This window comes from Cavia porcellus, unplaced genomic scaffold (assembly GCF_034190915.1).
Source record: "Cavia porcellus strain 051 isolate PalLab524CR breed Dunkin Hartley unplaced genomic scaffold, mCavPor4.1 scaffold_428, whole genome shotgun sequence".
Taxonomy (NCBI): domain Eukaryota; kingdom Metazoa; phylum Chordata; class Mammalia; order Rodentia; family Caviidae; genus Cavia; species Cavia porcellus.
This window is the reverse complement of record NW_026947911.1, coordinates 21,108-46,179: the sequence shown is the minus strand read 5'-3', so window position 1 is coordinate 46,179 and position 25,072 is coordinate 21,108. Positions and strand designations below refer to the sequence as shown.

Here is a 25,072-nt window from a genome sequence, read left to right as displayed (position 1 = left end):
AAAAAAAAAAAAAAAAAAAAAAACAAGAAAACAACACAACTATCAGGTGAGAAGAGTTTCTGAAAAAGGAGCCATGAAAGACACATACAATAGAACCACATTACATTTTTAAAAGGTATTTACATATAAGCTGTTTGTACATTGGCTAGTTCTGTGGGAAAGGCAGGAAGTCATGCACCACTGAGCTGCTTCACAGATATCAACATACTTGCTGTTGATTCCCCTCAGTAAAAATCCTTCAGTGCAGAAATAGAGTTGACAGAAGGAGAGATTCAATTTCTCTCATCCCCCAATGAAGAGGAATTGAAGATTGTGTCACAGGCTCCGATGGCTCTGGGCATGTCTGCAGTCCTCAGTAGCACTACAGTGAAGTGTCTGGGGGGGACCCCTCCCACAAGACATGGACCACAAGTGAGGTGGACATAGGAGAGCTGTGTGGAGCATGCTGTGCCTGGCTGCTGGAGGGAACCCTGCCCTGGCCCCAGGTCCCAGAGGTGCAGGTAAGACTCAGAACAGCACTCTGCATGTTGTGTAAATAAACTGACCCTTTAGGAGACATGGAAATAATACTCCGGGGAGGGGTCTCCTATGGCAGAGGGGACATCTCATGCATACAGTTTCTTAACTGCAAAAGAAAATCTCCCAGTTAATGCTGCATGCACATGACTTCCCCTTTGTATTGCACTGCAGGAAGATGGACCCTGGCAGTAACCTAGAGTTACTGAGCTGCCTCAGTAAACCCAGGGCAAACCCACCACAAGATTTCATCACCCTACTGTGAGGTCTCATCAGCTCTGGCCCCTGCTTTTTGCTGCTGCTGCTGCTGCTTGACAATTTCAAGGTGATTCCTATCTGCACAAGCCATCTCCACCTCTCTCAGCTTATGGCTGCCAGGGTGTGGATCAGAATATGCATTTACATAATATCCCATCATGATTTCAGGAGGGGTGGCAGCCTCTTCTCTACTGGAAATTATTTTTCAAGTTTGGGCATAAGAAACCTTATACTATTTGCATAGCCATTTGAGAGGAAATGACATTATTTGGAAAAATGTAGGGCACACATTTTGTCAGTGGAAGATTCAGTTGCTACTGAAGCCTATAGTTCGGGGGTAAAAAGACATTAGGTAGGGTTTGCTCTACAAGATGCTACAAGGGACAGAAATGTCCCCAAGTTCAAGTTCTGCTTTGCTTCCCTCATTCTACCAAGCTGCAGAGTGGATTCTGAGCATCCAAACATCTAGGGTTTGAACTGCAGTACAAAAATGTAAAACCCCAGACAACTGAGGAGTAAAAACTGAAGAAAAGCTTTTTGGCAAAATGCAGTTTTAAATATATGCTTAAATAATTTAAGAAACCAAAAAACAACAACAACAACAACAAAAAAAAAAAAAACAAGAAAGAAAGAAAGAGAAAAGGTAATGCTAATGCTGTGTTTTGTTCTAATGCTCCAGACACAGTCAGAAAGGAGAGGAGCAAAATTTGCAGACTGGAAGGGTCACTGTGGGAAATGCACTTGGCCTAGGAGGCTGAGGGTGTGTTAGATCCACTATGAGAGCACCAACCAGGGCAGTATCAGGCACCTGGTGGAAGCAGAGGCCGGGACCCAGTCACTGAGGCCCCTACGGCTGAGGTGGGAGAGTCTTTCCTCCATCCTGGGGGTTCTTCCCTCCCATGCCTGCAGGGCTGCAGCATGGATGCAGTGGGGGAAAGGCTGTAAGGCAGGCAGTGCTGGGCTCTTCTGCATGTTGCACACTCCCTGCGCCTCTGGGCAGCAAGAAAATTCAATTCCTCCTCGCTGGAAAAAGAGACTCTGAAGAAAAACTCTTGCTGTCCTCTGAGAGTCACTGGCACAGGTGAACATGGTAGCTTCTAGGGTGGGGAGGGCAGCACCTCCCCACCATGGAGGGGCTCTGCATGATCTCATGTGTTATGGTTTTAAAAATTAGTCATAAACAATGTGTTGATTTTCTGAATACCAAGAATCCTTATTCTTATGTTTGAAGTTTCTGTACTGTGCATATCCTTCATTATATATAAATGAAAATTAAATCTTCCATTCTCACTCATCTGTTCAAGAAATTAAACACTACTTATTCTTAACTAAGTTGAGCATAAGAGAAGAAATATTGAGTGGAGCACTGTCAATAATGCAGTGGAAATGGAAAATGGAAAAACCACAAAGGCTTCCCTCCCAGGATCATGGTCTGCCCTCCACTAGCTCCTCTCTCCAGTCCTTGCCTGCCATGTGTGCCTGTGTCTCTTCACTGCTGAGTGGAGAGAGGGCCAGGCCACAAGCTCTCTGTCATATCAGGGAAGACCAGGGCCATGGCCTAGGACATGGCTTTCTTTCAGCATTTTCGGTGCCTGTTAGTTTGTAATTCACTTGGCAGCTTTGTTGTGGTAAATTCATGGTTTCTAACTTTTCACACTATGAGTAAGAAGAGAATACATGTGACTGCCAATCTCATTTTTTATAATGAAGACTTAGCAGTGGAATTTCTAGGTTAAATGTATACAGGTTGAATTTCATAATCAAATATTTCATACCTGAAGTCTCCACTTTGAGTCGGAGTCTGGAAGAGGAAGTCTAGGGGTGCTCAGATCTCTGTGGAGATCTGATGTCAGGAGAAAATGGACCAGGCAGAGGTACAGGACACCGCTGCACCAGGGGCAAGAAAGGTCCAGTTCTGGGCTTCTTGATCCACAAGTCAGCATCTCAGCAAAGAAGCACACAGTGCACACTGGACAGAAGAGGGCAGGAAAGGCCCTGCTGCCAGAGCTCCTACCTGCAGACCTCAGGCCCCCTGTCTCACACAGGTGAGATCTCTATGAAAAGGTCAGCCTGTTACAGAGCCCACATTGGCTGAATGTCTTCCACCCAAGCCAGATCTGAACTGCTGCATGTGGACTCATCATAGCTGTGAAGTGGGACAGGTATTTACAGTGAGCAGGTCAGGAGATGGGGACACTGCAGGCAGGCTAGGGTATGAGGCCTGAAATAAGATACGGGCACCTGACCAGCTCCAGTTTCCCCCAGCAATAGCCACCCGAGGAGAACAGTTTGCATTAAAAGACTAAGTAAATGAAAGGAGTGACTGACAAAAATACATACTACAGGGAGAGCTTGAAAATACAAAATAAATGGCGGCATCCCTAAGTAAAATGACACGTGACCTTAATGGGAATGTGGTCTCCACTGGAGTCACTGACCCACACACATCAGGAGCAAACACACTGATGAACAGAGGAAAAAATAACATAGGCAATGGATCAACAATCAAAACTGATTAATACCAACAACAAAAGCCAGGCTAAGATAAATGTCCCTCAAAATTTTTTCAAATGTGTAATAAAGAATAAGTAGTAATCATTTTTGGATTCTTCCAGGAAATTTACCAGAACATGGAAAAGTGAAGCACCACAATCAACACCAAGATCAATCCCAGTGCTGCAGGAATGGTTCCACTGCAAAAACCATTCAGTGTCACTTGTCTCTTTCACAGAATGGGGCACAGCTAACCCCTCAATAGACTTGGAAAAATAGCTTTCAAAAATTCCAAAGTTGAACATTCTGTCATGGGAAGAACTACTCACACACACCATGTGTAGGAAGAATGGGCCTCAGTGCAGCATAGGCTATGCAGGTATGATGATCTTTATTATGAGAAGTCCATCCCTGACATGGTGCTCAGAGGCAGACAAACTGCAAGATTTTCTACTCAGATCAGGAACAAGACAAGACTTGCAAATCTTTTCAACATAATATTTGAAGTCCTAACCCTAGAATTTAGTTAAGAATAACAAAGCAATGCCTTTCAAATCAGAAAGTAAGAATTAAGAGTTGGCTCTGTTTCCTGAGGACACAACCTTGCATATAAGAAACTTAAAACTCCACTGAAAACCTTTTAGGGTTAAATTTATAAATCACTTAAATTGCAAGATACAAGATCCACATGTCCTAATCAATTCATTTTTATGCACTTCATACAAACTGTAGCCTCAAATACATAGAACACAATTTATTGCATAATTCATCAAAAAGAGTTAATGCTTAGGAAAAAATTAACCAAACTCACCTTTTCTTTAAAAACTGTAGAAACTGATGCAATGAGTGAAATGGCACTAACAGAAGAAAAGACACACTGTGATGGTGGATGGGAAGAATTCATGTTGTTACAATGTTCAGGATACCCAGAGCAACCAGCTGTTTCAGTGCCATTCATGTCAAAGTATCACTAATACTTTCCTAGAAAAAAAAAATGAAAATTCACAAGGAATTACAAAGAGTCATCCTACAGCCTAGGAAAGAACACTAAAAGGAAAGGCATCAAAATACCTGGTTTCCAGGTATATTGTAAATTGAAGGCAGTCAAAGGATCTTATACTGCAAGAACAGGACGGCAGATTAAAATGCATAGCCCAGAGACAAACCAATTCATAGTCACCAGGAATTTTGTTTTATTTCTTCTTTCCTTTCCTGTCTGTTCCCACATGTTTATTTTCTTTTTCTGGTCAGGGTCTCCCTGTGTCATTGTGGCCTGAGCTGAACTCAGAGTGTGTTGCAGTCTTGTGTGGAAATCCCAGGAATCCTGCTGCCTCAGTGGCCTGAGTTCTGACATTGCAGGCATTTTCACCATTCCTTGCTCATCAAATGAGTTTTTAACAACACTATAATGAGACCAGGTCTGGTGTGTGGCTTGTAATGCCAGCTGCCTGGAAGGCTGAGGCAGAAATATCACAAATTCAAGGATAGACCCACCAACTTAGCAACTTATTGAGAAACTCCTGAAAAAAAAGGAAGATTTTTAAAAGTGGAAGGTAATGGAGCTAAATGCAAAAGATCTGTACTCAATCTCTAGAAACTGAATGAAAAACCAAAACCATAACCAAAACAAAACCTTGGAAAGTAGAATGGGAGGGTAAATGTTTTACACTGGCCTGGATTTCTGGAGGGCAGTGTGCCCCAAGTAGCCTTAACTTTCACACCTTCCTTGGAATTTGATGTCAATCATTAATTTCCATGAGGGACCAGAGAAACAGAGAATGTGTTTCAAGGACACCAAGCCTCAGTCCCAGTGCAGAAGTCATTTGAAGTGATCTCCTGAAGCGCATGCTGATCACAGTTGGAAAAGCAGAGAATCCACAACCATTGTTAATGTGATTTTCAGTCCTACTCACTGAAAGAAAGTACAGGTTAGTAAGGTGGCAGATAGCTTAACTAGATTGACTCTTTCTGCAAAGTGTCTAAAGAGCAAGGCTGAAACTTTTACTACACAAATACACAAAATTACTGCCAATTACCAACTCAGGATAATGTATGTATACGTATATTCCCAGCTGTCTGGGAGGGAGAGGAAGAATGATGAAGGGTTTAAGCTTAGCCTGGAATACTCAGGAAATTAGTGAGATCATGGGTCAAAATTTGTAAAAAAGCTAAATATTTTACAAATGTATGATAATATTGATCATTAAGAAATCATAGGGCAAGGTACATTAACCACTACTATTCTACAATCATTTTTATGTTTCCATAGACTTAAAAGGAGTATCCTTTTAAGGTCCTTATTACTATTTAAAAAATAGAAATCCCTTCATCAAATTCTGGTTCTAAATATAAATTTAGGAAAGTACAAAAACAATGATCATGATGTTCTTACAGAGGTAGCCAAATCCTTAGAGGGTATATTCAGTAGGGTATCTGTAGTCATCTCAGTAAAACATTCAAAAACATTGAAACAAAGCAAGTAGATCAATCTTTACATGATGGTAAACCTTATGCTAGGTGTGCTGACTGAAGTACACTTGCAAGAAACCTCACAAATATTTATATTTTGAATTCATAGGCGATTTTTGAAATTTTATTTAAAAATTTTTTCTCTTATTCTTTCTTTCTTTTTTTTCTTTCTTTTATGCTTTGTTTTGAGATAGGGTTCTGCTATGCAGTTCAGGCTAGACTTGATCTTCCCTTGTAGTCCAAGATGACCTCAAATTCCCAACAATCCATCTGCCTTCAGAGTACCGGAATGACAGGTGTGCACCAACAACCCTGACTGTGTTTTCCTTTTTAAATTTTCTCCAAAACAAAACTACAGAGTTATGTGATATTCTTTTATTTTCTCAAGTTGATTATACAAAATTAAATCAGAAAGCACTGAAAATACACTGAGGGTGTTTCAAAATCCTCACCAAAAAATAACATAATGTAACATAAAATAGCATAGCATATTATAGCATAAGAAAACAAAACAAAACAAAAAGCAACCACCTAACTCTGCTTTAAACAACTGCTTCAAAGACACTTTAAGAATTTCTGAGTTGGCCATACACCAGCAATATGATTCAGTAATTTCATATTTAAGTACTTTTTCTTGAAAATAAAAGCCTGTATCCACTCAAGCCTGTGTTAAAAAATGGCTGTGGCAGGTGAATTTCAAGTGCCGACCATGGAATAGAACAAAGGGCCAACAGCAGATGGGTGACAAGTCACGAAGAAGTCACATGTGGTTGGTTCAGCCCCATATTAGTGGTTTGTGGCATCAGAGGGTGAGTCCAGGACTGAGACACTGCTTGAATGAGACCAACCAAAGAGCATCACAACTGAACAGGCACAGTGCCATCACCTCTAGGAAAGGCAAACTACCCAGCAGGGACACAAAGCCAATGGTCTGTTTGGGATGCGAGGACAGGAAGTGATAGCTGTAGGTAGGAGACAAGTTTGCCAGGAGTGATACACATATGTCCTTCATCAGCATGGAGTGATGATGTCCACAGCCTGGCAAAGCCTCCCCTTGCACTCACCACCTGCTGTTTCCCCTCACAGGATGTCAGAGTACAGAGCACTACAGTGTGTGGTTGAGGTAAACATCTAAGGATGAGTAAGTAATCATTCATAGGCACGTGAGAGTAAAACTTGCTATGAATCCTCCTTCCCTGGACAGACAGGGGTTATAACATGAAACATTCACATCCTTAAAAAAATTATTATGGGTGTTCTAGGAGCATCTCCATGCTCACTATTGGAATTGAAATGAAACTATCATAAGCCCAGAAAAGAAAGTCCTCGGAAAATGTGACAGATCTGTCAGTGAAGACAGTGAACAACTCATACTCAGAGAGAATGGACACTTTGGATGGAAATGTGTGCTTGGCACAATGCCTGCCACATCTGAAGCATCTACATGTTTGCTGCATTAAAAACTTCAAAGTGTAAAACCACACACAGTTTTCTAGTTTTTCACTTTGCTGTTTCTAAGGTGAACACAGATTTGTTCCACAATAAAAAGACAAGGGTCATCAGAGGGGGAGGCCCAGCTATGGACACCAGCCTGTGACCTCATTTCTTTGGCAACAGGCCTTAACAGAACTCTGAAGGCTCTGGTCACGAGGCACCTTGGTGTGGCGACAGCCTTCACAGGCGCATAGCTCAATAGAGTGACCAGTGTATATGCTGTGCTGCTTTCCCATGCCTAGAAGCCTCAGCCGGACCCCACATGAGAAAATCACCTGGGAATAAGTGAAAGGATGGTTCACTTGGCCCAGATGCTTCAGGATGCTCTCAGAGAACTGCCCAACAGACAAGTCAGCACTGGGCAGGGCTCACTGGCCCAAGGCCCCTGGTGCCCAGACACAAGAGGGACCCCAGGACAGATGTCCCTAGGCTTGGCCACCAGCCACTCAGATATACTGAATCCAGACATGTCTCTTTAGGCCTGGCCACCACTGTGAGTCCCCCTAAACAATTCCTGCCTAGGTCATCAGTCTGAGGGAGGTTGAGGAGAGGCACTGAGGGCAGATTCTCCTGGGTAGGGGCAGGTACTGGGAATCTCTGAGCATGGGTCACTGTCATGTTCTTACCCATAGAACAAGGCTGGCAGGAGGAAAAGGGCAGTGCCCATGTTTATCCACAGCCTCCATAAACATCTCCTATGGTTCTGGGTAGAAGTCTGGGACAGAGCTGTCTGTCTTTGAGGAACATAAGATTATCTAGATTAACAACATAAAACCTGTGGTGTCTCAGAGCCTCAGGCTTCCTCCAGGCTGCTGGGCACTGCTGCTACAGTGCTGCACACAGACCATTGGCCTGGAGCTCTTCCCTGGGCCCTGTGTGCCATGTCCCTGCTCCAGATACTGGGACCCACAATTACAATAGGTATGGGCTCCGGTGCAGGGTGTGTGAGCAGAAGGGACTGTAAGGAGGCCCACAGATGACTGAGAGGAACTTTGGGCACATCGCTCCAGGGCTTGTCAAACACTGGGTCCATAGTCCTGCTACCAAGGAAGCTGGACTCCCAGTGCTCAGCTACCATATCCTCTCTACTCAGTCTCTATCTTGTCACAGACAAGATCACTCTCCACATGTTGGTAGAAGCAGGAGAAAGGGACATAGAAACAAAGTCACTTCATTTATTGTCATGATTGAATTCTACCATTGCACCTCATTGTCAGTCCTGGGCCTGGTGTCCATGGACCATTAGCTGGCTGTCTTTCCACCCTGTCTCAAGCTCTTACATATCATCACCTCATCAGAGACGTGTTCACCTCAAACGTCAGTCCACTCTGTTGATTTATCTGGCACTTGTGTCACAGAATTTTTTTCAGGCACCGCAGTTCCTATTGCAGGAGCCTCTGGGCTAAATGAGAACAAGAGAGCAGTGAACACAGCTGCTCACCTTCCATGGCTATGGAAGAGGAACTTAATTCCTTCATGGGACATTTCATCAGAAACCTGAGGAGCATTCTGTGGGCCTCATTAGTGAACTTGGACATCCAGAATGAGCCTCTGTTTTCTCATGTCTAAAATGGGGACCATCTTATTACTCATAGTTTTGTTCATGCATAGAGTTCTATTCAGCCTCTCCTCTATCAAGGTGAACTGAGCATGCTAGTATTCCTAAGTGTCCCTCATGAAAGGTAACTTTCAATATGAAATTCCCCTTTCTGTTGGGGTCCTCCTGTGAGCCTTGTACCATGAAGCCCTGTGGACCATTTAGAGTGTGGGCTTTGCTTCAGCCGCAAACCCCCGAGATGCCATGTGCAGGACATCAATTCCATGTCTCCCCACTATCTCACCACAGATGGGAACTCAGTCACCAGAGAACCTGGCAGAGGTCTGTATGGCAAGCCTGGTGCAGGCAGATGGGCCTCACAGCCTGAGGAAGCCTCTGGAGCCAGCTTTCCTGGACAGCTGGCCCAGCTCCAGCCACTTCTCTCTGGACTTTTCTAGGGCTGAATTCTCAGCCCCAGAGGCACCAAAGCTGAGGTGAGTTCTTACCTTAGCAGCCCAGAGAGACTTGACCACCTGCGGATTCAGGTCCTGGCCATGTACAAGGGACTCACTCAACCCCAGTTTTCAATACTGAATGGTGGTGTGCTGAGTGGATCAAGACATCAGGGTTCACTGAGGATGAAATGGGGGTTCCACAGTAAGTGCTTAGCTGTGGCCTTGGCTATTGTAGAGGCTGTGCTGAAGACCTATTTTAGAGGCTGTGCTGATTCCCATGGATGATCTTCTATCCCTCTCACTGACCAACACTTGGGGGAAGCAGTTCTTTTCATTGGAAAGGAGACTGGAGATTCACTGTCTGGGCTTCAGGGATTGTTCAAAGCAGGAAATCTTGAGTATAGCAAAGCATCCATGGTTATCAGATGTCATGAAAGACAAGTGTAATCAACCCACAAATGTACATGAAGACACACTGTGTGCAGACGTTTTTCTGGGTATTGACCATAATCCTGTAATCAGAGCAGGTGCAACAACTGCCTTTTGAGTTTTGATGTTCTTTGGAGTCCAGAGTCACCCTTGGCAACAGAACAGATACTGCTCACCTCAAGGCCATTGTTTTGGTCCCCACGTCTCCCAGATGAGGGTATAGACCATGCTCAAGGAGTTATACAGAGGCAAAGAGAACTGGACAATAGATCACTGCCTGAGCTAGAGATGGCAGAGAGGCAGGAGAGACACCAACTTACTCCTCACTTATCAGATATTCATGGAGTGGCAGCCCTGAGCCCTTGAGTGCAAAGACAGGGAAGGTTCCAGTTCTCACCTTCACCAAGCTGACCTGCACTGGGGAAGGGCAGGGAAGCACTGTCAGGCTTCCCTGAAGAAAGTAGACATGTGATACAACTAAGCAAGGGCTCCCTCCCATGGAGATTTCTTTCAGCCACTAAGGTCTCCTTAGGCCTATACTGCCTCACTGTGGGTGGGAAAGGGTGTGGCTGGATCCTGTACAGCCTGGGCAGGAGGCTCATACAACCTCCCTACAGGTGAGTTATGCATGTAGTGCTGGAGGAAAGACCAGGCCTCTCACTCTGCTCCTTTCTTCCCTGTACCAGGTCCACCTCTTCTGTGCTTGACTCTGCATTGGAACTCTACTCACATGTGGATCCCCAGGCTGAGCTTCTCCTAGACCAGCTAGAGACTCCTGAACCCCCCAAGGCTGAGACCCTAGGGTAAGTAACCCTGGGATGTGGGATGTGGGCTTGTGGGAGGGGATGGGCCTTGGAACTCAGCAAAGCACACAGATGCTGGGGACCAAGGAGCATGAGACTCTCAGCAGTCAGTGGGGGGATGTAATCTACAACTGTGTTGCTTGGGCTATGTTGGTGCACATGGCTCCCTCTGACAGCCAGTGGGAAGGTTTTGCCCCAAGAAACCCATCGACAGTTGGTCATCTTTTCTCTTCTTGGAACTGTTGAGCCAGTTTCAGGCCATGCAGAACTTGAACCTGCTGACCTTGTGCCAGCTCTACCTGCAGCTCCCTCACAAGCTCTGGCCCCACAGCAAGAGCAGGCACCTGGATTCCCTTGTCCACCAGCTACAGAGCTGGACCTCCTGGTGGCTCCACAGCAGGGCTTTTTTCTTGAACTCTACCTCCTTGCAGCTCTTGACCCAGACCTGCCATTCCCATCTCTTCCAGATTTATTTATCATTCTATTCACTGCTACTCTTATTTCCCAGAGATATGTGTTAGAACAAATATAAATAAAATGTAAGATTTTAGTATGGTTTAAAGTAATCAGTGCATTCTCAATGTTGTGCAAATTTCACCACTGTTCAATTCCAGAATATATTCTTCAAATTTTTTTACCCAAAGATGTTTTCTTTTCTTTCCCCTTCTGCTCTGTCCGAACCCCAACTGATCTTACATCCTCATAATTAATCTATGTTACATTTCCCACAGGAAAGTGCCCCTTACCTCTGTATATCTGCTGTCTTGTCCCACATCAAGTTTTCTTTGGCCAGAGAATGTTGGCAGTGACTTTTTAGGCTTAGAGTTAGGATTACGGTTCAGGTTAGTGTAAGGGTTAAGGTTGGGCTAAGCTCCCAAGTATTACATCATTGCCCATTGCATTGATATAAAGAAAAGAAAATCCAGACAAAGCAGCACCTTGTGCTCACCATGTCTTGGCCCTGAGATGTATGCTCAGTGCAGGCAACTTTGAGAACAGTCACTGGTCGATGGATTGTACCATTATACACAAAGTAGGGCCTAATTTCCATTCTACATATCATATGAGCCATAGACCTATAACCAACATAAACAGTATACACTGTAAACAGGTACTAATAAAGTATACAATGATTTATAAACCAAACACAAAGCAAGAAAATCCACTTCTGACATGTGGGAAAAAAAGAGCAACAGATGAGAAGCCTGACACAGGAAAGATGCACTCTAGCTGGCAAGCAATGGGTGCTTCATGCAGATGCAAACCTGAAGAGCAAAGCATGAGCTTTAAGTCCTTGGTAATGGAGTCTCTGGCACCAATCTTACTATCATAGGAACATGTACTTTTATACTTTGCTCTATGCCCAACCTAACACAGACACATAGAAATCTAGATGTGTGCTGGCTGCCCGAGATCCCCAGAAGCAGTTCATTCTTGGGGAGACAAGTGAACCCACACTGCCAAAAGCTGGTGATGACTGAGTCATGGAACAGAAAGTGAAAACCAAATGCAGACAAATCTGGAGGAGCCCTCAGTGTGGCTCCCAAGCCCTGTCTCTGTAGCTCTGCTCAGACTCCTCATTTCTAGCAAAGCAATCAAAACTGCTGTCTCCTCTCTGGCCTCAGGATACAGGCTCAGAAGTGGGTCTAACAGTGACAGCTGAAAGTGCCCCTTACCTCTGTATATCTGCTGTCTTGGAGGAGAAAGCACCTTATCTTCCTCTACCTTTCTCTCCTGCCTCTCCCACCAAGTTTTGAAGGCTGAGCTAGTGCCAGGCAGTCTGGGTGGAGAAGATTAGCAGAGCCTTCAACATTCTTTTATCAGCATACTTTTTATATATGACATACTTTGTCATACACACACAGCTTGAGAACAGTCACTGGTTGACAGATTGTACCATTATGCACAAGGTAGGGCCTAATTTCCATTCCACCCATCACATGTGCCATGGACCTATCATCAAAATAATCAGTAAACACTGTAAACAGCTATTAATAAAAATATACTAATAAAAATAATTAAGGATCTCATGATGAGTTGTGAGACAGAAAGATTTAGCAAAAAGTGACAGTTACCTGGAAGGAACTTTGCACTGTACACCAAGACCCTAGCATCAATATGGTGGGGAAGGAAATATATGGGATTCTCACCCCACTCTGCAGCCACTCAGACCTCAGCCGGCCCATTGTGCATCTCAAGGATGTTTGCCTCCTCCCACTACACTTGGGTAAAGCCTCCCTGACACCTGGACCTGAACACTAGGTATTTGCCTCTGGAGTCAATGGCAGAAAAGTGAGAACACAGCAGCACCTGGCAACTAGCAGGCAAGACAGAAATGGCAATGGCCATGACCACCTTACCTGAGAGTCAGTCCCTGAGACAGTGGCACGTTATACACATGTAAGCCTTGGGCCATCTCCTGTCTGGGTGCTGTTCACTCCTGAAAGAACCAGAGACATACTAGTAGCAGAGTGATGACACTGCCAGGCCTTATAACACAGTCAGTTGGTCTTGGGAAAGGACAGAGACTCATGGTAACAGTGGGGTGGAATTTGTCCCCAGACACAGTTGGGCTTGGGCACCCTTATTTCCCTCCCTTCCAATGTGTGGTCCAGATCTTTGGTCCCTGCTTCAAAGTCTGGTGCACTAAGCCTTTAGTCCCTGGCCAGATCCAATTCTGCCCACCCCACAGGAGCCATTTCAAAGTTACTGTTTCTACCTCGATTCGGCCAGATAGGAGTATCTGCATTTGTCTCCCCACATATCCAGATACGCATGCATCACATGGTAACCCAATGCTTAGGTCAGCTCCTTAGATGCTCCACAGATAGGGGTTTTCAGACTGACCTTGAGACCTAAATTCTAAGCACCATGTTCTAAGAAGAACTTCTAGATCTGGGAACCAACATTAGGGGCTCATAGTAACCTCAATCCTAGGCCCTGGACCAAGCACAACACAGGATGGATTAAGCTTGCTCTAAGTGATAACCCATCAGCCATACCTGTGGGTACAGGATTCTCTCTGGGACAAAAAGGGATGGAAGGGGCACAGAGCAGCCCCCAGGCCAACCAGGGTTAGCACAAGCCTAGCTGTGTGCTCTTAGGAGAATGATATATAACAGGAGGAGGGATGGATGCCTGAGGAATTAGGGAATAGAAGATGGAAGAGCAGAAAAAGGCCCCAAGTTTCTCAATGATGGACACCTGATTTTGTCAACCACCATACCTTTTGGGTGACAGCAGAGAACAGTGACATCTAGACTTTGGGCAGCTACACATGCAGTGCCTCCTCCTTTGATTCCATTCAAAGTTCCAAGGAAGATTGGAGTGGAAAAGGAGGGTAGAAAAAGTCTGGCAGGGGAACCACAAAAGAATTAGTGTGGAAGGATGTCTTGAGCAGGTGGCAGTGGTATACACTCTGCGTTGCCCCATTTGGCTGCCAGACACAGCCAGTGTCCACTGCCACCCTGACTCAATACCACCAGGCAGGGATCTCCCTAATTCATTCAAGAGGGCCATCCCGATGCCCTGACAGGCACTGAGGTCCACACACAGAGAAGGGCTGCCTACCTCTGTGGGATCCAGCACCTGCTCCTGCCCTTGTTCTGTGCACTTCCTCAGTGTGATCAGCTCCAAGATGGTACAATATGTTGAGAATAGATGGCTTGCAGAGTCCATGGGGAGCCACCTTCAGGAGGGGTTGTGCTAGACATGTGTTGTCACTACCATGCCTTAATGCTGTGCCTGGTTTTAACACACTATAACACATAGAAAAAGTGAGTCCCCACGGGTTCAGGGATCAAGGGAGGCTAAGATATTCTGGTAAGAAGCTCCATTGTGTGAGAGTGGGGCCAACAGACACTATTGTCCTTGGCCTCCAGCCTGGGACTGACTCACCTGAGACCATGCTCCAACCAGTCTGCTGGAGAACTGCATGTCTGCTCTGTGGGGAGCTACGTTCCAGGTCCAGGTCAGAACATTTGAGAACTTTAATGCCTTGTGGGGTACAGAGTAGGTATGGAAGTGGGGCAAATGTCTATCACATAGATCAAGAAATGATCTCCAAGGCACAGGCATGAAACTCGATCTCTTTCTAAAGTTGTACCCCACAGAGATTTGCGCCTCAGGATGTGATGAATGCCTTGGAACAGGGCACAGGGGCTGTTAATCACACACAACTTTAGTATTGTGGGGTATTAAAGTTCCCTGTGTCTGTGGTATGGGATTTTCTCAGAGTTAGGGAGGTGAATGGGTATTTTAGTGGGTAAGATGCCCAGAGAAAATAAACCACCTGAGCCAACATTAGCAATAGCAGTAAGCAAGTGTCTCTCTATATATATATCTCCATCCGTATCAGGGAATGCATTCTTGTGTACTGTTACAAGCTTCAGCATATCCATGGCTGTCTATGATAAGTCATGCTTATAGAATTGTGTTCATGCTGTTCATATGCTAATTAGTTAGGTGAGGTCCATACATGTCCTCAAAGTCTTTGGGGCTGAAGCACTGTGAAGTGGTTTCCCATATTCCACCAATTGAAAGATGAGGGAAAATGTGTTTATTGTAAGTGACCCCTAGGGTGGACTCATGCACACAAAGACCACGACAACAATAAATGTAAAGCATAATACCACTAATCCCACCACAGTGCAGCTTATGGCCATGCAGAGTCAGGTGGATCCCAAGGATTCCCATCACTGCATGAGCAGATCCTGCTGCAAGGCCTGGAGGGTAGAGAATACCAGATTCATTTCTTTTTTAAAAAATTTTTTATTTAAAGAAAATGAAAGGAAACAAAATAGAAAAAAAAAGTAGAATAGAGAAATTTTTAAAATTTAACATCATAAAACCATTGGATGATACATTATATATTGTCACCTTAAAAATAGTTGTTAAAGTTACAAAAACAAAGTGTAAAAAGTGGCTAACTACTTAAACATAGGCAGTACAAACCCTTCTTTTCAATATCTCACAGAAATGTAGTAATATGGGCATCTATCTTACACATTATACATATCATTATTTCCTTTAGAACACTATTTTCCCTTTCTCCTTTGCAATATTTTATACTTTTTGGATCTCATTACTTGGTCAGTTTTTTTTATTACTTTTAACACCATAGAGATAATGTGATATTTACTAATGTGAGTCTTTTAATTTCACTAATGAGCACATTGTCAACTTGCCTACATTTACCAATAAAGGCCTCAAGATCATCCTTTTCTATAGCTGAGTAGTTATCAATTGTGTAAAAATACATTCTTTTCATCCACTCTGCAGTTAATGAGCATTTTGGTTGTTTACAAGATTTACCTATCACAAATTGTGCAATGAACATGAGTGCACATATATCACTGTGACATGACATTTTCAATTTTTCTTTGAAAATTCCTAGAAGAAAAGCAGGATTGAATGGAACTTCAAATCCTAGGTTTTTGAGGAATCTCCATACTGATTTCCACAGTGGCTGCAACAGTCGGCACTTACACCAACAGTGGAGAAGTGCAGTGGTGCACTTCACCAAGATTTGTTATCAGTTGATTTCTCGATGGCGGCCATTCTTTCCAGAGTGAGATGAAATCTCAATGCTGTCTTAATTTGGAATTCTTGAACAACCAATGATGGTGAATATTTCTTTATATATTTATTTGCCATTTGTATACCTTCATCTGAAAACTGTATATTCATCTCTGATGCCCATTTTTGGAGAGGGTCTTGGAATCTGGGGGATTTGATGTTTTTCAATTCTTTATATGTTCTGGATATGAATCCCTTGTCTGAAGGATAGTTAGTTAAAATTATTTCCCATTCTGTGGGATTTCTGTTCACTTTGTTGGTGATTTCCTTTGAAGTTCAAAAACATTTTAATAATATGAGATCCTGGTTGTTGATTTTTTGAAGTATTTCCCATACAGCTTGTGTTTTATTCATGAATTCTCTGCCTAGCCCTATGTCTCCAAGATTTCTACCTAACTTGTCCTCCAGTAGATTTAGTGTTTCTTTTTTAACTTTTAGATCCTTGATCCATTTTGACTTTAGTTAAATGTATAGTGATAGGCATGGGTCTAGTTTTAGTCTTCAGCATGTGGAAAGCCAATTTTTCCCACACCATTTATTAAAAAGGCTATCTTTCTTGCAGTGAACATGTTTAGCTCCTTTGTCAAATATAAGGTGGCTGAGTGTCTCTGTGGCAGTGTTTATATCTTCTATCTGTTCCACTGATCCTATGGTCTATTTCCTTGCCAACAGCATGCTGATTTTATCACCATGGCTTTGCAGTATAGTTTCAAGTCAGGAATTGAGATGCCTCCTTCTTTGTCTTTGTTGTCCAGTATTGCCTTTGCTATTCTAGGTTTCTTCTGTTTCCAGATGAATTTGGGGGAATATTTCCTCTAGATCTGTAAGGTGTGTTAATGATATTTTGATTGGGATTGCATTGAATATATATAACAGTTTGGAGAGTTTCACCATTTTCACAATGTTGGTTGTTCCTAACTATGATCAAGGAATATCCTTTCATTTTCTAATATCCTCTTCAATCTCCTTTTTTAGAGTAGTATAATTTTCATCATATAGGTCTTTTACATTCTTGGATAGGTTGATTCCTAAGTATTTCATTTTTTTGATGCTATTGTGAAAGGCGATATTTCATAATTTCTCTCTCTTGGAGATTTTGTGTACAGGAATACTATTGATTTTTGAGTATTGACTTTCTATCCAGGTATGCTGCTGTTTATCATCTTAATAGGCTTTTAATAGATTTTTGGGGGTCTTCTATGCAAAGTATCATGTCATCTGCAAATAATAACTTAACTTCTTCTTTTCCTATTTTTATTCCCTTTATTTCTCCATCTTGTCTGATTGCTCTGCTAATAGTTCCAGAACTATATTGAATAGGAGTGGTGATAGTGCACATCATTTTTTTTGTTCCTGATTTTAGTGTGAAGGCTTTCAGTTTTTGTCCACTTAGCATAACATTGGCTGTAGGTTTGTCATAAATGGTCTTTATGAGACTGAGGTAGATACCATCTATTCTGACTTTCTGTAGGGTTTTCATCATGAACAAGTGTTGGATTTTATCAAAAGATTTTTCTGCATCTATTGAGAAGTTCACGTGATTTTTATTTTTGGCTCTGTTGATGTGGAGTATTACATTTATTGATTAGCATATTTTGAACCATGCCTGCCATCTTGGAATCAATCCCAGTTGGTCATGCTACATAATCCTCTCAATGATTTGCTGCATTCTATTTGCCAATATTTTATAGAGAATCTTTGAATCAGTGTTCATTAGTGAGATTGGTCTGTATTTTTCCGCTTTGGTTGTGTCTTTCTCTAATGGTATCATAGTGATACTTGACTCCAAGAATGAGTTAGGGAGGACTGTTTCTCTTTCAATTTCATTGAAGAGTTTAAGAAATATTGGAGTCAGGTATTCTCTAAATTCCTTATGAAATTCAGCCGTGAATATATCAGGACCTAGATATTCCTTTGTTGGTAAGTTGATAAATCATTTTCAATTTCAGTAGCTGATACTGATTTACTCAGAATTGTTATATCTTCTTGATTGAGCCTCAATAATTCATGTTTCTAGAAATCTGTCCATTTCCTCTGTGTTTTTGACTCTATGTGAGTAGAGATTTTCAAAGTATGTGTTCATGATCTTTTGAATTTCCATGGCATCTGTACTAATTTCCATCTTTTCAGTCCTTATTGTGTGGATTTGAATTTTTTCTTTTTCTTAATAAGAAGGTTATCAGTTTTGTTTATTCTCTCTCTCAAAAAAAAAAAAAACCAACTCATTGATTCGTTAATTTTCTGCATTTTTTTTAGTTTCAATTGCATTAATTTCTGCTCTAATCTTTACAATTGTCTCTCTTGTATGAGCTTTGGGTTTGACTTGCTCCTCCTTTTCTAGAAACTTGAGATGTAGCATTAGGTTATTTATTTGTTGTAGGGAGTGGTGCAACTGCCCCACTGCTGTCTCCCCGCCTCTCCCTCCTATGGGCACATAATGCACCTGCCTATATTAACCATAGTCCTCTCCTACTTACGTCACATACACAGACATGATGATGACCCATCAGAGATTACCCCATAGCCTCTTCGTGTCCCACCAGCCCACCCCTGCCATATAAAACCAGTGACCACTTTATTAATAAATGAGACTTAATTGGACTCCCTTGACTTGTCTCTGACACTCTGTGTCTGGCCCTGTCTGTGTTAATCCCCATCCCTTCTCCAGGAAACTGCCCCACAGATCTGAATTGACCTGCAGGCCGGGTCAAGTGGCGCCTGTCATGAGGCTCTTGGCATGAAGGGCTCAATGAGGGAGCCATCCTGAGACACACGCATTGAAGTGAAACTAAAAGTTTTGTGACCAACGCTACGCAGGAGCCTGTTGCACCGCTAGAGTCATGGTAAGTGGACAGCAATCCTTTTCCCTTTTCTCTGGCATGGGTCAGGCATTAAGCGACCATAAATGCTTTGTATCAAGTTTAAGTAAAGCTTTAAAGACAAGAGGGATAAAGGCTAAAGAAAAAGACTTATTGCAGTATTTTCAATTTATTCATAAGGTTTGCCCTTGGTTTCCTTTAGAGGGCTCTATTGATGCAAAAAGATGGAAAAGAGTAGGAGATGCATTAAAGGATTACTATCGGGTCTTTGGCCCTGAAAAGGTCCCAGTTACAGCCTTTGCCTACTGGAACCTAATCTTGGAGCTACTTACACAGCATTGCCAAGCCCCTCAAATTGATAAAACAACCACCCAAGGTGAAGTCACTTTACACGCTTCCACTTCGCCAACATCTCTCCCTTCAGGAGATGAATCTAAACCTTCTCCAGAGAAGCTGCAGAGCGAGCAGTGGCTTCCCCCAAGCCAGAGATCCAGAGAGGGAGAAAAATAAATACTGGAAAGGAGGAGAGAACATAAGAGGGAAAGAACAGGAGGTGGATCACAGTTATTTTATGTGTGAACCTTAATATTTGCATCACATGATGTCTACCATATTTGGTTATTTAAGAATGAGTCAGGAGCTGGTGAGACAGCTCAGTGTACAATACTTGCTGACAATGCATGCAGCCCTGGGCTCAATTTCAGTGCTAATGCAAAACAATAACACTAATAATAGTAAATAACTAAGTGAGGCCCATTAGGTAGGGAATGGATTACTCACGTTGTAGCCATCAGAAAGTTAGCTGTCACCTATTGAGTAGGACCAGTCATGGGTGTGGTGACTCACATAGGTGTGAATATAGAAGCACTGCCAGTAGATTTTGGGGTGCAACTCCATCCATAGTTCTTGCTTAGCCTGTGTGAGTTCCTAACTTGAGGGCATAACACCAATACGTAGAAGAAATTGCGATATTTAGGGAACATAAAGATGACTGAATCAATGAAATTCCGCCCCTTCACAATACTACCAGGGAATACGTCCAGAAGTTGTGTGTCATTTCTGCCACCAGGCAGTGGGGGCCAGGCCTATGTGCACTGTATTCCACATCCATTGCACCCCTTCCTGGATTTAACCTCTAATTCTGTACAGTATGTCTATGTGATATCAGCCCAAAGGCATTACAATTGTCATCTCACATTGCCAATAAGGTCCCTAGGAAGTAGATGCCAGGGTAACCTCTGTAGTGCAGGAGGACACTCTGTGAAGGTTCTGAGAGGCACGGTGTCTTGTCTTAGGAAGTCAGAAGGAGGAGTTGGGTCTAAACCCAGGTCTTTCCCCTCAGAGCTGTGACCCTGCCTGCACTGTCTTTTTTCTTAGCCTTAGGGAAGCTTTGCCTACTACCAAGGGCCTGTCACTTGATTGAAGCTGTTCTCTTCATTATAAAGGACACCAGAGTGTCATTCTATTGGCTACCATGGTATCCATAGCAGGAATCTCTGGGGAATACCAGGGGGCACAATTCCACACAGACATCATGGAGGGAGCTGGTGAGTGCCTTTAATCATCAATTTACTAAGCTGTGACCATGATGCAGTGACCAGAGCAAATGTAACCACTGCTCTCTTGTGATTCCATGTTATCCAGGACACAAGTCCCTCTGAAGAACAGATCAGGTACTATCCACATTACCGTAAATGTGCCTAACTTCCTGGCCTCTGTACATTTGAACACATATTAGGGGAAGGGGTGTCCCAAGAAGGTACACAGAATGGGATGATACATCACTATATGAACTGAAGATGATGGCAGGCAGAACACACTCCCTCTGTTCACTCACTTCACTGATATTTAAAGTGCACCAACCCTGTAGAGTAAGCACGAGTAGAGTAACACTGCAGATACCATTCTTTTTCTCACAGAGACAACACACCACGAGGGTGGGAAAGGAAGATGCATTTCGTGCTTTCCTCAAGAACAGAGGACAGGTGGTCTCAGCACTATTAGGGACTTCTTTCAGCAGGTGAAGGCTTCCTGAGCCAGCACTGCCCAATTCAAGGCAGAGAGAAGGTTGGGCTGGTCTCTCTGCAACTGGAGCAGGAGGCTGGTGTTCAACTCCACAAGATGCCCCAGCTGAATTGGACCAACCTGAGCTCACTGAAGCTGAGCCCTGCCTTCAGGAGGGATTGGCCTGGGTCTGTGGGCCTCTGGGGATTGCATAAGACACTTTACATGGAGAAAGACTGCCAGACTTGGGATCTCTGGCAAGCCTGAGGCATGTACAAGTGAGTGGGTCAAGGAAGAATGAGAAACTTTGCTGGGGTGGATTTGTGCACAGAGCTGTCTGTGACAGGCACTGTGAAGTTCTCGGGCCTGCAAGGAACAAGGACAGTTGGTGATTGTTCTCCTTCTGTTGATGCAAGGCTAGTACCTGATGACCTGAAGTCGGACTTGCAGAATTTGTGCCAGCTGGACTCCAGTGACCTCGCCAGCTCTGGGATCAAAGTGAAAACTAAGGTTAGGCACCCTTTCTTAAGGAATTTCAGAACTGGCGCTTTTACTAGCTCCATGGCAAGAATCCTGAGCTCCACTTCCAGCCAAGTGCTGCAGAGAACCTCTGTTCCCTTCCCCTTCTTTCCTTTGTACCCCTTGTATTTCTTTCAGCTTTCATTTTAGTCTTATTATCTATAATTGTTCTCAACATTAAAGTCTAAGATAATTTTAATTAAAAGTTAAGATGTCATTAGTTTCAACATGTTCAATTCAGTAGCACATAAGGACATCATCAACTTGTACAATTTCTACATCTATTGATTTCTAGCTTTCTGTTCAGTGTTGGACTCATCCATATGCCTGTACTCTTCTACTAGTCCCAACCCACCTCTGATTTTTCTCTCACTGTGATTTGCTACTCTGGGTCGTTAATATTCAAGCATCAGATTATGTTTGGCCAAACATTACTGGAGGAGACTGGCTACCATTGCTTTTTCATAGAAGAGAAAATCCCAAATAACCAAAATCTACAGCGAAAATGTAAGAAATCTACTGATCTTTTCATGTTGGAAAAGCTTTCCCATGATAGAAGGGAGAGAGAAAGATCTGATTCACTGCATTTGAAAAACAGAAAAAGAATAATGTAGAATCCACAATAAGAAATCTTTCCTTACAAGCAATAGGCAGAGAGTTTGTATTAGAGGTGTCAAAGAGGTGTCTATGAGTCCATTCTGTGAGAGATGAAAAATTCTTCTAACTCAAAAGAGAACCACCAAGTGTGGCCAACAAATGGAGAAGACGCTGGGCCCCACAAGGGTGATTCATTCAGGAATACATCCCTGACATGTGCTGTGATCCCATCTGATGGCAGACTTTAAGGCAAGTGCTGAACAGTACTGAGAAGAACATGGTGGGTGGGGCAGAGCCCTGTCCAGAAGCTCCCATCACAGCTCTCACAGGTGTCCCCAGACTTTGAGGTCTAAAAATAGAGATTTATCCTACACAGAGATCTGTATAACTTTTCAAGCTTTCTTTTCAAGACTGTTGTTCACAACACTGCTTGAAGCAGGAGGAAAATGTGATCCTTGCTACCCTCAACGTAGAAGGTGCGGGGCATCAGTGTGGGTCAGGAGAACCAGGAAAAGCTGTGCAGATGCTGAGCTTGATCTCTCTGGGCCACAGGGTAAGAGGACAAGGAATCTGATCATGAAATAATACATGGATGAGAGAAGGATGTGTGTTCAAAGTCAGAGGATACTGACTTTGAAAATGCAATGTCTCTGACATCAATGTGCGTCCACACACAGACATGTAAGAATCTATGTTCAAGAATGGTGTCTCAGCAGTGTAGCTACTTATGGAAACCCTGGCTCAATATAAAAAAGAATTTTAAAACAGAATTTAGTGTAGTTCAGTGCATGGCCATGCGCTATAATTCACAGAATTATGTTAAGGAAAAAACACAGACAAACTGGGAGCGATGTGAGGGGCTGTAGAGCACCATCACCTGGTCTTCTGGAGAGCAGTGTGCCCCAACTATCTTGAGCCTCCACACCTTTCTTGGGCACATTGATTTAAAAAAATGATCAATTCCATGAAGGAGGGGGAAAGGAGGATATTCACCCAAGAATACAAAGTCTCAGTCACAATGGAGAAGAAATGTTCAATTTTACAATAAACTGAATGGTGACCACAGTTAATAAGAAGTATAGCTTTCAAAACTGCTAAACAATGAGATTGGCAGTCCCATTCACTGTGAAACAATCTGTAGGTAAGGTGGTAGACACATTAACTTGATTGATTCTTTCTACAAAGGAGCCATAGATCACAAGTGCATGTCATCCCACAAACATACATAATTATTGTGAATTGCCAAGTGAAGATACCTTATACCTGCACTCTCAGCATTCTGGGAGGCTAAGGTAGGAGGACCACAAGTTTAAACCCAATCTGGGGAATTGAGTAAATTATTTAAAGTCTGTCTTAAAAATTAAAAAAAAAAAACTAAAGTATATGGGCATACAGCTCATGGAGAATTCCCTGGGATCACTGAACACAGTATAAGAATCATTATTGTATAACTATTCTGTTATGAAAATTTTAATCTATAAATGTTTTCATATTTTCTGTTTTACCATCTACTTGTGCTATATAAAATAAGAAAAGAGGAAAAAAGTACTTATTAGTTTGTTTTGTTTTGAGACAACATCTTGCTACGTACTGCAGGCTGACCCTGAACTCACCATGTATTTCAGGCTAGCCTGGAACTCTCTGTGATCCTCTTGTGTAACCCTTGAGAGTGCTGAGATTACAGGCATGCGCCACCATGCATAGCAAGAAAATTTTTTTAAAAATTTATTTTAAAGGGAATAAAACCAAATAAAAAAAATAGTCAATCAAAACAAAAGGATGAACATGATACATGACTTAAAAACAAAATCAAACAGTAGGTTGTGTGGCCTGTTTCTTAGCCAGCACAGAAAAGAACTCAACACCTTGCTGAACACCAAATTTGTCCAGATAACTGGACAAATACCTAGATTTTGAAAGTCGTCTATTTAAACATGTCTTGTTTAGGAAGCAATTCATATCAAGCGCCAGGGAAAGAACACAGAACTTTGATTTACTATTTCCAATTTCCGGAATTTATCCCAAGAAAAAAGATACATGCTCAACACCAATTTTTCTAAGAGGAACTAGATTTGTATACATGGTCAGTAACAGGATAACTAAGTAAAACTCTACCTATGCATATAATATAAATATTCAACACTATGCAAATACATAAATGCTGTGAGCAGAACAGGGGAGTAATGGTTAGAGACAGCCGAATATGGACAAGATGGGTATCCTGCAGCAGGTTCAACAATGTTGGTGAATTAGTTTTATTTGTGGATTTAAATTTTTGAACTGCTGATCACACTGGCTCATCCCTCAAAGCCCCATGCCACATTCAGACTCCTCACAAAGCCTAAACACCCAAGTGGCGCCAATTTGAAAAGAAGCAGAAACCCCCCTATCAATGGAAGGGACTTGAGCCAAAGCATGTCCAGGTAGAATAATAACTGCTACCTTTCTGTAACATCTAGGTCCTCTCTGTCTCTGCAGGGAGGAGCTCCGAGTGGAATAAAATCGTCATTTTGGGGGTAAATATCAGTGGCTCAGCATGGCCTGGCTCACTGACAGCAGAGGCCATGTGAGACCTGAGCTGCCTGCCTCAGTTCCCACAGCTAGGCTGGGCTCCCAACAGCGCCTGGCTGGGCCAAGACCCCGGGGCTGCACACGAGGCCTGGCCATTCTAACCCTGACGGAGAGGAGGGAGAAAGGAAGCTAGGGGCCCTTCAGGACCCAGGCTGGGTCGCCCCGAGCGCCGGTCCCGCTGCCGCCCCGGCCCGCGAACCCGCCGGCAGGACTCACTGCGCCGCTAACGTCGGGGCCACCAGGCCGCACCGCCGCTCGCCCCCGGCTCACGCCCGCCTACCTGGCCCAGGCCCCAGGCCCCATCCCCCGCCCCACAGCAGCCTAGGCCGAGGAAAGAGGAGCGCTGTGGTCTCCAGATGGCATCTCTACCAGCAAAATGGCGACTCCACACACAAGACCAGCAATAGCTGCGAGGGCGAGGCTGGGGGATGGGCGAGGCTGGGGGATGGGCGAGACAGAGCGGGATGTGGAGGTGCACGGATCCGGGCGTCCAGGGCGCGGCCCCCTGGGGGAGGGGCGGGGGCAGCGGAA

The 25,072-nt window shown here is 43.5% G+C and overlaps 2 long non-coding RNA genes across 14 annotated transcripts in view; one reads left to right on the top strand and one right to left on the bottom strand.

Annotated features, from left to right (window-relative positions):
- The window catches only part of LOC134475181 (uncharacterized), a 69,016-nt gene extending 43,944 nt beyond the window's left edge, over positions 1–25,072 (bottom strand). For 7 of the 12 annotated variants that reach the window (XR_010046175.1, XR_010046178.1, XR_010046179.1 and 4 more), the window contains exons 1-3: positions 13,681–18,700; positions 12,815–12,894; positions 4,079–4,248 (exon numbers count right to left, since the gene is read on the bottom strand). This is a non-coding gene — a long non-coding RNA (uncharacterized LOC134475181). Of the gene's footprint in view, positions 1–4,078; positions 4,249–12,814; positions 12,895–13,680; positions 18,701–24,757 lie in introns of those variants that run through there. The other 5 variants (XR_010046182.1, XR_010046176.1, XR_010046184.1 and 2 more) reach the window with 5 other exon arrangements.
- LOC134475183 (uncharacterized) lies at positions 16–18,835 on the top strand. 2 transcript variants are annotated; one of them, XR_010046189.1, is made up of 4 exons: positions 16–500; positions 9,077–9,261; positions 10,338–10,454; positions 18,700–18,835. It is a non-coding gene; the product is annotated as an uncharacterized LOC134475183 (long non-coding RNA). The 2 variants fall into 2 exon arrangements; XR_010046188.1 differs by lacking the exon at positions 16–500 and having other exon boundaries at positions 4,676–9,261.